Consider the following 12,792-nt stretch of genomic DNA (forward strand, 5'->3'; position numbering starts at 1 on the left):
AAGTGTAATATATCTGACATGGATCAGGGGGCATGCCACAGCTATTTAAATGACCTCCAGATTAGCGTTATGCACTTCCAGTATTGGGCTACTTATGTGATAAATTTGTGGCATCGTTAAGAGTTTCAAAGCGGTTTTTCAGTACATGCAAACTCAGTACGTTTGTCCTGACGAAGGGTCTTGGCCTGAAACATCGACTGTGCTTCTTCCTATGGATGCTGCCTGGCCTGCTGCGTTCCACCAGCATTTTGCGTGTTGCTTTCAGTACATGCAGGTGTTCACAGGATTGTCATTTCTATTCCTGTCAACTCTGAGGGGGCATATTTTTGAGGTATTTGGAGGAAAGTTTAGAGAGATGTCAGAGGTAAGATCTTTACGCAGAGAGTGGTGGGTGGTGGTTGAGGCAGATACATTAAGGGCATATTAACAGAATCTTAGATAGTCATATGAATGACAGAAAAATGGAGGTTTATGTAAGAGGGAAAGTTTAGATTGCTCTTAGAGTAGGTTAAGAGGTCGGCACAACATTGCAAGCCAGAGGGCCTGTACTGTGATATGATGTTCTATGTTCTATTTGTGAGTTAACCTCAGGACATTTTGCGCACTTTTTTATTTTTAACATAGACTTCATTTTCAGCATAGGAAGGGTTATTCTCCCTGTCTGGTGTATACCAATGTCAGTGACAGTGTTTATCCTGCCTGATCATGTCTTTCTCTTTCATATTCTCATCTAGCTTCCCCTTAAATGCATGTTCTTCATTTGCCTCATTCTTTCTAGATACTTGTATATTCCACATTCTACATGCAAAGATGTTATCCATTCTACTTTTCAGTACTTATGGAGGTTTAAAACTAGGACATGCTGGGTTTAAGGTGAGAAGGAAAAGATTTAAAGGTGTGTTGGGGTGCAAATTTTTCCCCACAGAGGGTGGTGGGATGTGGAATAAGCTGCTAGAGGGAGTGGTCATGGTGGGTACAATTACAACATTTCAAATACATTTGGATGGTTACATGAAGAGGAAAAGTTTAGGAGGGTATGGGCGAAATGCAGGTAGACAACTTGGTCAACATGGAGGAGCTGGGCAAAGTGTCTGTGCTGTTCAATGCTATGATTTATGACACAGGAGCAAGCCAGTTGGTCCATTCAATCCAGGCCTGTAGAGCAATTACATTTTTCACACTCTCGTCTCTGCTTCCTTGTACCGCTACAATTTTCTCTCATATCCCCCTTCCGAATGAACAAGATGTGAGTTTTATTTTCAGAACTAATTTTAATCTATCTGGAAATCAAAAGAAATAAAAATGTTATTAGTTTTATACCTTTTTGGTGATTTTTTTAAAATCCCCATTGACTCCTACTAGCTTATACTGCAGGTAATTTACAATGGCCAATTAACCCACCTACTCTGGGTGTTTTGGTTTCCACTTTATCTTTGGGATATGGAAGGAAGTGCGATGTGCAAACCCCACACAGCACCAGAGGTCAGGATTGAACCAGGGTCACTGGAGCAGTGAGGTGGCGGGGCTAAAGGCTATGCCACTGTGCTGCCCCACTCCTGCTCCTTCCCGTTCAGGGCCTTGAGACTTGGAATCTGCACATGAAAATATCAGGCCCAACTTTCAACTGAAGTCATCTTCCACGTGGGGATGGGATTAAGTAAATTCCATCATTGGTCAGGTTCCCTGATTATTAGTTTGCGATATTGTGTTCAGTTTTGGTTACCCTCTATTGGGAGAATGTTATACTGGAAAAGCGCAGAAACGATTTGCAAGGATGTTGCCAGGACTCAAGGTTCAAAGTAAATCTATTCTCAATGTACACATACTGTGTATCACCATATCCAACCCTGAGATTCATTTTCTTGTGGGCATACTCAATAAGTACAATAACTATAATAGTATCAATTGAAGACTACACCCAACAAGGTGGACAAACAATGTGCAAAAGACAACTCACAGGCTCCGAAGTTCAAAAGTTCAAAATTTCAAAGTTCAAAGTAAATTTATTATCAAGGTACATTTATGTCACCATATACAACCCTCAGATTTATTTTTTTTTTGCAGGCACATTCAATAAATCCAATAATCATATTAGAATCAACTTAAGACCACACCCATCAGGGTGGACAACTGATGTGCAAAAGGCAACAAACTGTGCAAATACAAAAGGAAAGAAAACAATAATAAGAATTTTGAAAATAAGCAATAAATATTGAGAAAATTAAATGAAGAGTCCTTGAAAGTGAGTCCATAGATTGTGGGAACAATTCAGTGATGGGGCAGGTAAAGTTGAGTGAAGTCATCCCCTTTGATTCAAGAACCTGATGGTTAAGGGGTAATAACTGTTCCTGAAGCAGGTGGTGTGAGTGCTGAAGCTCCTGTACCTTGTTCCTGATGGCAGAATCAAGAAGAAAGCATGACTTGGTGGTGGGGATTTGTGATGACGGATGCTGCTTTCCTGCGACAGCATTCTGTGTAGATATGCTCTGTGGTGGGAAGGACTTTACCCATGATGGACTGGAGTGCATCCACTGCTTTTTGTAGGATTTCCGTTCAAGGGCATTGGTGTTTCCACCCCAGGCTGTGATGCAGCCAGTCAATATACTCTCCACCAGACATCTGTCGAAGTTCGTCAAAGTTTTAGATGTCACACCAAATCTTTGCAAACTCCTAAGGATGTAAAGGCACTGCCATGCTTTCTTTGTAATTGCACTTATGGGCTGGGCAAAGGACAGGTCCTCTGAAATGAAAACACCAAGGAACTTAAAGTCGCTGACCCACTCCACCTCTGATCTCCTGATGAGAACTGGCTTATGGACCTCTGGTTTCCACCTCCTGAATTCAATAATCAGCTCCCTGGTCTTGCTGAGACTGAGTAAGAGGTTGTTATTGTGGCACCACTCAGCCAAGGGACTGAGCAGTGGGCAAAAGTTGGACAGGTTGGGTCTTTTCTTCTTGGAACATAGGAGAATGAGGGGAGGTCTTACAGAGGGTTAAAATCATGAAGGTGACAGTTAGCTTAAAGGTCATTTTCCCTGGGGTGGGGAATCAAGAACTAGAGGGCATAGGTATATATGCCCTCGATACATTTTTCTTGTTGTAATTGAATATTTCAAGTATTAATTTGTGTTGTGATATACTGCTCCTGCAAAGTACAAATTTCAGAACATATGCCAGTGATAATAAACCTGATTCCAATTCTGAGGTTTCACACAGGAAAGATTTATGAGGAACACGAGGGCAACTATTTTTTTAATGCATGAAGGGTGGTATGGCTACCAGAGGAACTGATTGAGTCAGTAATAATAACAACTTTTCAAAGGGAGGTACATGAATAGGAAAGGTAGAGAAGGATCTAGCCCAATGTGGGCAACCATTGAGTAACACGCAAAATGGTGGAGGAACTCAGCAGATCAGGCAGCATCTATGGATCTATGGGCAAATAGTAGCCGCTTGAATGGGCATCTTGGTTGGCACAGAGCAGCTGGCCAAAGGGCCTGTTTCAATGCTGTATGACTCTATGACATACATAACACTGACATCTGGACATGGTGCATGCGAGCTGCACACCAGGTTGACATGCTGTCGGACAGCACCATTTTCATGCCTGAAGAATCATTGTCAATGTGGAGGACCAGGGAAGCATGGAGATGGAGCCACAAAGCAAGGTAGCAGACGCGAGATGCTTCACTGGAATCGGTGCTGCTGGTCAACAGGAGGAGGTATGGTACTCACTCAGACAGCAGTGGGAGAGGGTGCCTGCCGCTGCTGCCATGATGGCTTGCTGAGGGGTGGAGGTGTCGGGAGTAGTGTGATGACCTAACAAGGTCAAAAACAGTGATTACATTTGAGAATTTACCTTCTGCCTCCTGGTTCAGGCTCCGAGAGCCTTCCACTCTATCCCTCATGTTTTTGCATTAGATAACCACACAGCCACTCAGATTTCAGCACCTTCTGTTTATCTCATTTCTGTTTACGGTTGCTGCTCCTTTCTACCTCAGTAACATCAATTGCTCATTGCTTGAAACCTTTAGCTTTAACACAGCCCTGTGGCATGGCAGTCCGTGTAGCACTGCGCCTGCGATCCACATCCATCTCAGCTGCTGCCTGTGAAGGGTTTGCACAGTCTCACTGTAATCGAGAGGGTTTCCTCTGCGTGCTCCATTTTCCTTCCACATTCCAAAGACATACGGGTCAGTATGTTAGTTGGTCACATGGGCGGCACGGTCTCAATGGACAGGATGGGCCTGTTACTGGGCTGTATTTCTAAATAAATAAATACGGCCATTGACACCGGGGGTGTCAGGGCAGACATGCTGAAGAAAAGAGAACATTTCGGAGTTGGAGGGGTGGGGTATGCAATACCTCAGAGGAATTAAAACAGAGGGGAGAATTTTAAATTTTTGCCTCTGCTTAGCTAAGCTTAGCTAAGGACCAGCCCAAGTTAGCAAACATGGTTGCTGGGATCTGATGCAAATTAGGAGTTGTATTTATTTACAGACACAGTATATAGGCAGCATGGAGTAAATGAGGTGCTTGAGGAATATAAAGAATGTAAAAAGAATCTTAAGAAAGAAAGTAGAAAAGCTAAAAGAAGGTACGAGGTTGCTTTGGCAAGTAAGGTGAAAATAAATCCAAAGGGTTTCTACAGTCATATTAATAGCAAAAGGATAGTGAGAGATAAAATTGGTCCCTTAGAGAATCAGAGTGGTCAGCTATGTGTGGAGCCAAAAGAGATGGGGGAGATTTTAAACAATTTCTTTTCTTCGATATTCACTAAGGAGAAGGATATTGAATTGTGTAAGGTAAGCGAAACAGATAGGGAAGTTATGGAAACTATGATGATAAAGAAGAACAAGTACTGGCACCTTTAAGGAATATAATAGTGAATAAGTCTCCGGGTCCTGACAGGATATTCCCTAGAACCTTGAGGGAAATTAGTGTGGAAATAGCAAGAGCTCTGACAGAACTATTTCAAATGTCATTAGAAACGGAGATGGTGCTGGAGGATTGACATATTGCTCATGTTGTTCTATTGTTTAAGAAGGGTTCTAAGAGTAAACATAGCAATTATTGGCCTGTGAGTTTGATGTCAGTGGTGGGTAAATTGATGGAAAGTATTCTTAGAGATGGTATATATAAGTATCTGGATAGACAGGGTCTGATTAGAAACAGTCAACATGGATTTGAACGTGGAAAGTCATGTTTGACAAATCTTATTGGATTTTTTGAAGAGGTTACTAGGAAAGTTGACGAGGGTAAAGCAGTAGATGTTGTCTATATGGACTTCAGTAAGGCCTTTGACAAGGTTCCACACGGAAGGTTAGCTAGGAAGGCTCAATCGTTAGATATTAATATTGAAGTAGTAAAATGGATTCAGCAGTGGCGGGATAGGAGATACCAGAGAGTAGTGGTGGATAACTGTTTGTCAGATTGGAGGCTGGTGACTAGTGGTGTGCCTCAGGGATCTGTACTGGGTCCAATGTTGTTTGTCATATACGTTAATGATCTGGATGATGGGGTGGTAAATTAGATTAGTAAGTGTGCAGATGATACTAAGATAGGTGGAGTTGTGGATAATGAAGTAGGTTTTCAAAGCTTGCAGAGAGATTTATGCCAGTTAGAAGAGTGGGCTGAAAGATGGCAGATGCAGTTTAATGCTGATAAATGTGAGGTGCGACATTTTGGTAGGACTGATCAAAATAGGACATACATGGTAAGTGGTAGGGCTTTGAAGAATGCAGTAGAACAGAGGGATCTAGGAATAATGGTGCATAGTTCCCTGAAGGTGGAACCTCATGTGGATAGGGTGATGAAGAAAGCTTTTGGTATGCTGGCCTTTATAAATCAGAGCATTGAGTATAGGAGTTGGGATGTAATGTTGAAATTGTACAAGGCATTGGTAAGGCCAAATTTGGAGTATTGTGTACAGTTCTGGTCATCGAATTATAAGAAAGATGTCAACAAAATTGAGAGAGTACAGAGAAGATTTACTAGTATGTTACCTGGGTTTCATCACCTAAGTTACAGAGAAAGGTTGAACAAGTTGGGTCTTTATTCTTTGGAGCGTAGAAGGTTGAGGGAGGACTTGATAGAGGTATTTAAAATTATGAGGGAGATAGATAGAGTTGACATGGATAGGCTTTTTTCATTGAGAGTAGGGGAGATTCAAACAAGAGGACATGAATTGAGAGTTAAAGGGCAAAAGTTTAGGGGTAACATGAGGGGTAACTTCTTTACTCAGAGAGTGGTAGCTGTGTGGAACGAGCTTCCAGCAGAAGTGGTTGAGGCAGGTTCGATGTTGTCGTTTAAAGTTATATTGGATAGCTATATGGACAGGAAAGGAATGGAGGGTTATGGGCTGAGTGCAAGTCGGTGGGACTAGGTGAGAGTAAGCATTCAGCACGGACTAGAAGGGCTGAGATGGCCTGTTTCTGTGCTGTAATTGTTATATGGTTACTGAATGGGCCTTTCCAGCCCTTCTGGCCAATGCTCTCCTGGCCCATGCCCTCCAACAACCCCAATTTAACCCTGACCTAATTTACAATGACCAATTAATCTACCCAGTACATCTTGGTCTGAGGGAGGAAACCAGAGCACTCAGGAAAACCTACGCATCCTACAGGGAGGACTGACCTCAGATCTTTAGAGAGTAGAATAGGGATGTGTTAAAACATCCCAGATTTTTAAAAAGTTGGATTCAAATTTCTCTGCCACTATGATTGGATTCCAACTTGTGTCTCCAAATCAAGGTCCAGAAATCAGACACAATTGTAGCAACTTAACCACATTTTTATACCCATCTCCTCTGACGTTTTTCTTGCCTCCTCTACTTATTCCCTAAAACTGGTCTTATTGGGTATGTTAATATGCAGATCAGAACTGTAGAACAGTTGAATCTTAACATCTTAATGGAAGCTACCATCAATTCTTGCTACTCCAGCTGAAATAAAATCTTCACTCCTCGTCCTTCTCTAAGATACTCAACTAAGGGGCATGTTTCCCCATCTCCTTGGACAAGCTGAATGCCACCCTCGGCTTTCACTCACCCGCACCCCTCAACATTGACTCCAGGCCCCTCATTGTTGTAGACTTATTGAATGATACAGCATGGAAACAGGTCCTTCAGCCTAACGAGGCTACAGAAACCATTAAGCATATGTACACTACATCCTATAGTAATCACACTTCATACTCTTCACATTCTGAAGCACCTTCTCGATTCTACCACTCACTGGGACTCTAGGTACAATTTACAGTGGCTGATGAACTCACACATCTCTAGGAGAGCATCTGGGGGACATCTATTCAGTCAGAGAGAGAACATGCAAACTCTGTGGTTAAGATTGAACGTGGGCCAAAAGAGCAGTGAGGTAGCAGGCCTGGAAGCTGTATCTCTGTAACAGCATTCTGACACCTCTCTATTCTGCATTTTTCCAGAATGAAGTAATCACTGAATTTTCTGCTATTTCACAACTTGTAATACTGGCATTTCGTGACTATTAAAGAATTCTCACAGTGATTGTGCAGGATTCATAAATGGGCCAGTATTTTCAAGTAGTGACATCACAATGTACTGAATGGGTCACCGGGGAATTTTCAGAAATGCACTAAAATAAGTAACTAAAGATGAGAATTGCCACTAGATTAATCTCCACCCATAGGCCGAATAGGTTCAAGTTCAAATATATATGGCATAAAAATACTAAACAGATTCATCACTTGTGTCCTGATTAATTGATACTGACATTCTTCCTGTCTACCTTGCCAAATGTGCTCCTAAGTCTGGACAGTAAGTTTTTTGGTAATTGGTTGATTAGTTACGAATGGAAACACAAACGTTCCAATTAAAGTAAAACTCAGATAACTTGGTATGCGAGTGCTTGAAAAATCTGATAGCTTGAGATATGAATGTGAGTTAAGCGTCAGGGTATACAACCAATGTAAGAGTCCAGACTGTGGGCCAGGTCCATTGAGAAAATAACCAACATAATCAATGACTCCATCCCACCCAGATCATTCTCTCTCCTCCCTTCTCCCATTGGGCAGAAAGTACAAACGTGGTAAATATACACCACTTAATTGAAGGACAGCTTCAATCCCACTATCATTAGACTCTTGAATGGATTTCTCTTGCACTAAAGATGAACTCTTAGTCTCTCCATCTACCTCGTTGTGGCCCTTGCTCTTCATTTGACTACCTGTTCTATACTTTTTCTGGAACTCTATTCTGTATTTTTTCCTTTAGTTCTACTTTGATATATTTGCGTATAAAATGATCTGTTTACGTGACATGTAAACTAAAGCCTTCCTCTGATTTCCGTATATATGCCGATAATAAATCAGTTATTAACTTCTGAGAGGGTACTGTGATATTGTGAGAAGGGATGGAAGCCATTATATTAAGTATAAATATAAATTATGAAGTATTCTTGAGCAATTATGATTGAATGTTTAATTGTCTCCCCCAATCCATACCCAGGTCTTCTTGACGACCCTATTTACATCTTTCCAGTCATATTACTGGCCGGTCGTACTTCAGAAATGATCCAAATTGTGATTGCATGACTTTCCTTGTGATTCTGAGTGAAGCAGGTTGTTCTCCTTTAGATTTTCATTTTTGGAAAGTGCATGGCACACATGCACACTCCTCCTACATTATTAACAAAAGGCTCTGCTCTTTTACCAAAGCCTTCGCCTCTGGTGTTGTTATCAGACATCTCACCTTTCCCGGAAATTCTGGGAGTCTCCCGCATATTAATAGTGGCTCCCTGATGCCCGCAAATCATATACAATGTCACGGAAATCAATTTTTTTGAGAGCGAGCAAGAGAGTGAGAGAGAAAGCAAAAGAGAAAGCGTGAGAGCAACCATAAGAGAGAGCAAGAGCAAGCAAGCGAGAGAGAGGGAGGGAGGGAGAGAGAGGGAGAGAGCGTGAGAGCGAGAGAGAAAGAGCACGCGAGAGCGAGCACGAGAGAGTGAGAGCAAGCAAGCGAAAGCGCATGAGCGCGAGAGCACGCGAGCGAGAGAGAAAGCAAGCGCGAGAGAGCGCGTGAGCGAGAGCGAGAGAGAGAGAGAGAGAGAGAGCGAGAGCGCGCCATGGGAGAGTGTTCCAAAAAAAGAAAATATAAAATGTACGTCACCCCAGACTACAATAAAGTGTACCTCTGCCTAATAGGTGTCAAGAATAATGACAGTGTTGCCCACTGCGCTGTTTGCAACAGTGACTTTTCTATTGCCCATGGTGGGTTAAGACTGTAAAAGACGAGTTGAGGTGAGTTTAACGGGTGTCATTCGTTCATTAGCATAGCCAACATTATTTAAACTAGGTGGCTAGCTGCTAAGGAGCTACTCTATTGCAGACATCCCACCTCTCCTGGAAGTCTCCCGCAAATTGATGATGATACCTCCCTGAACTGAGTTTTGGCGGGGTGGGATGTCTGTGTTATACTGATTACCGAACATTCAACCTTTAACTAACAGTTAAAATTTGGGAATGCTACAGACATCACTCTCGGTCGTTACTCCAAGCATTGCATCTTAGTCATAGCTTCCCTCCTGTCTATTGATTGTCATCTGACCAGGATTGTTTGTAACTCCAATGTATGATGCGACGATGAGGAAGGAAAGGATGCTTGAAGTACCGGAGACTCCGGGGGATGTACCTCTCATAAACAGGTTCACCCTCTTGGAAGCTGTTGGGACAGAAGACACTGCCAGCCTGAGAGGTGGTCAGGTTTGCGAGTCGAAAATTGGCTCTGAAGCAAAGCCAAGGAGACAGACGTCAGGCAGAGCCGTGGTAGTAGGGGACTCCATAGTGAGAGGTACAGAAAGGGGTTTCTGCGGCAACAGGCGAGATTTAGGGATGGTGTGATGCCTCCCTGGTGCCAGGATCCAGGATGTCACAGACCGGGTGCAGGGAATTCTCAAGGGTGAAGGTGAACATCTGGAAGTGGTGGTGCATGTTGGCACAAATGACGTGGGGAAGAAGAGGAAAGACATTCTACAGCGTGAATTCAGAGAACTTAGAAGAAGGCTGAAAAGCAGGACTTTCAGGGTAGTTATCTCTGGTTTGCTTCCAGTTCCTCGTGTTGGAGAGGGCAGGAACGGGGAAATAATGGATCTGAATATGTGGCTGAGGTACTGGTGCAGGAAGCAAGGATTTACATTCTTGGACCACTGGGGTATGTTTTCTGGTAAGGATGAATTGTACAAAAGGGACAGATTGCATCTTAATAGGCGGGGGACCAGCATTCTGGCAGGCAGGTTTGCCACTGCAACACGGGTGTGTTTAAACTAAGTAGTGGGGAGGAGGGGACGAACTGGAAATATAAGGATGGAGTTAAAGGGGAAATTAGAATAAGAAAAGTTAAGAAAGACAACAGAATCAACGGAGCAGAAAGCTCAAGAAGGAATCGTTTGGCCAAGTGAAATAGGAATTGATATGGGAGGTGAGGGGAGTAACGAATTAAAAGTATTGTTTATGAATGCATGGAGTACAAGAAATAAAGTGGATGAGCTTGAGGCACAGTTGGAAATTGGTAAGTATGATGTTGTGGGAATAACAGAGACATGGCTTCAAGTGGACTGGGAAATGAATATTCAAAGGTATACGTCATATCAAAAGGACAGACTGATGGGCAGAGGGGGTGGGGTGGCTCTGTTGGTGAGGAATGATACTCCCTTGCGAGGGGGGACATAGAATCAGGAGACATAGAGTCAGTATGGATAGAACTGAGAAATTCTAAGGGTAGAAAGACCCTAATGGGAATTATTTACAGACCCCCAGACAGTAGTCTGGACGTAGGGTGTAAGTTGAATCAAGAGTTAAAATTGGCATGTAGCAAAGATAATGCTACAGTTGTTATGGGGGATTTCAACATGCAGGTAGACTGGAAGAATCAGGTTGGAACTGGACCCCAAGAAAGGGAGTTTATGGAGTGCCTCCGAGATGGATTCTTAGAACAGCTTGTACTGGAGCCTACCAGAGGGAAGGCAATTCTAGATATAGTGTTGTGCAATGAACCGGATTTGATCAGGGACCTCGAGGTAAAGGAGCCATTAGGAGGTAGTGACCATAATATGATGTTTTAATCTACAAATTGAGAGGGAGAAGGGAAAATTGGAAGTGTCAGTATTACAGTTGAACAAAGGGAACTATGGTGCTATGAGGGAGGAGCTGGCCAAAGTTCAATGGAACAATACCCTAGCAGGGATGACAGTGGAACAACAATGGCAGGTGTTTCTGGGAATAATGAGGAAGGTGCAGGATCAGTTCATTCCAAAGAGGAAGAAAGATCCTAAGGGGAGTAAGGGGAGGCCGTGGCTGACAAGGGAAGCAAAGGATAGTATAAATATAAAAGAGAAGAAGCATAACATAGCAAAAATGAGTGGGAAGCCAGAGGATTGGAAAACTTTTAAAAAGCAACAGAAGATAACTAAAGAGGTAATACATGGAGAAAAAATGAGGTATGAAGGTAAACTAGCCAAGAATATAAAGGAGGATAGTAAAACTTCTTTAGATATGAGAAAAGGAAAAAAATAGTTAAGACCAAAATTGGGCCCTTGAGGACAGAAAAGGGTGAATTTATTATGGGGAACAAGGAAATGGCAGACGAGTTGAACAGGTACTTTGGATCTGTCTTCACTAGGGAAGATACAAACAATCTCCCAGATATAATAGTGGCCAAAGGACCTAGGGTAATGGATGAACTGAAGGAAATTTATATTAGGCAGGAAATGGTGTTGGGTCAGAAGGCTGATAAGTCCCCGGGACCTGATGGTCTGCATCCCAGGGTACTTAAGGAGATGGCTTTAGAAATCATGGACACATTGGTAATCATTTTCCAATGTTCTGTAGATTCAGGATCAGTTCCTGTGGATTGGAGGGTGGCTACTATTGTCCCACTTTTCAAGAAAGGAGGGAGAGAGAAAACAGGGAATTATAGACCAGTTAGCATAACGTCAGTGGTGGGAAAGATGCTGGAGTCAATTATAAAAGATGAAATTACGACACATTTGGATGGCAGTAACAGGATAGATCTGAGTCAGCATGGATTTATGAAGGGGAAATCGTGCTTGACTAATCTTCTGGAATTTTTTGAGGATGTAACAATGAAAATGGACAAGGGAGAGCCAGTAGATGTAGTGTACCTGGACTTACAGAAAGCCTTTGATAAAGTCCCACATAGGAGATTAGTGGGCAAAATTAGGGCACATGGTATTGGGGGCAGAGTACTGACATGGATTGAAAATTGGCTGGCTGACAGGAGTAGCGATTAATGGGTCCCTTTCGGAATGGCAGGCGGTGACCAGTGGGGTACCGCAGGGTTCAGTGTTGGGACCGCAGCTGTTTACAATATACATTAATGATTTAGATGAAGGGAATAAAAGTAACATTAGCAAATTTGCAGATGACGCAAAGCTGGGTGGCAGCGTGAAATGTGAGGAGGATGTTATGAGAATGCAGGGTGACTTGGACAGGCTGGGTGAGTGGGCAGATGCATGGCAGATGCAGTTTAATGTGGATAAATGTGAGGTTATCCACTTTGGTAGTAAGAACGGGAAGGCAGATTATTAACTAAATGGAGTCAAGTTAGGAAAAGGGGAAGTACAACGAGATTTAGGTGTTCTTGTACATCAGTCACTGAAAACAAGCATGCAAGTACAGCAGGCAGTGAAGAAAGCTAATGGCATGCTGGCCTTCATAACAAGGGGAATTGAGTATAGGAGCAAAGAGGTCCTTCTGCAGCTGTACAGGGCCCTGGGTGAGACCACACCTGGAGTGCTGTGT

Source organism: Mobula birostris, chromosome 9, assembly GCF_030028105.1.
Source record: "Mobula birostris isolate sMobBir1 chromosome 9, sMobBir1.hap1, whole genome shotgun sequence".
Lineage (NCBI taxonomy): Eukaryota > Metazoa > Chordata > Chondrichthyes > Myliobatiformes > Myliobatidae > Mobula > Mobula birostris.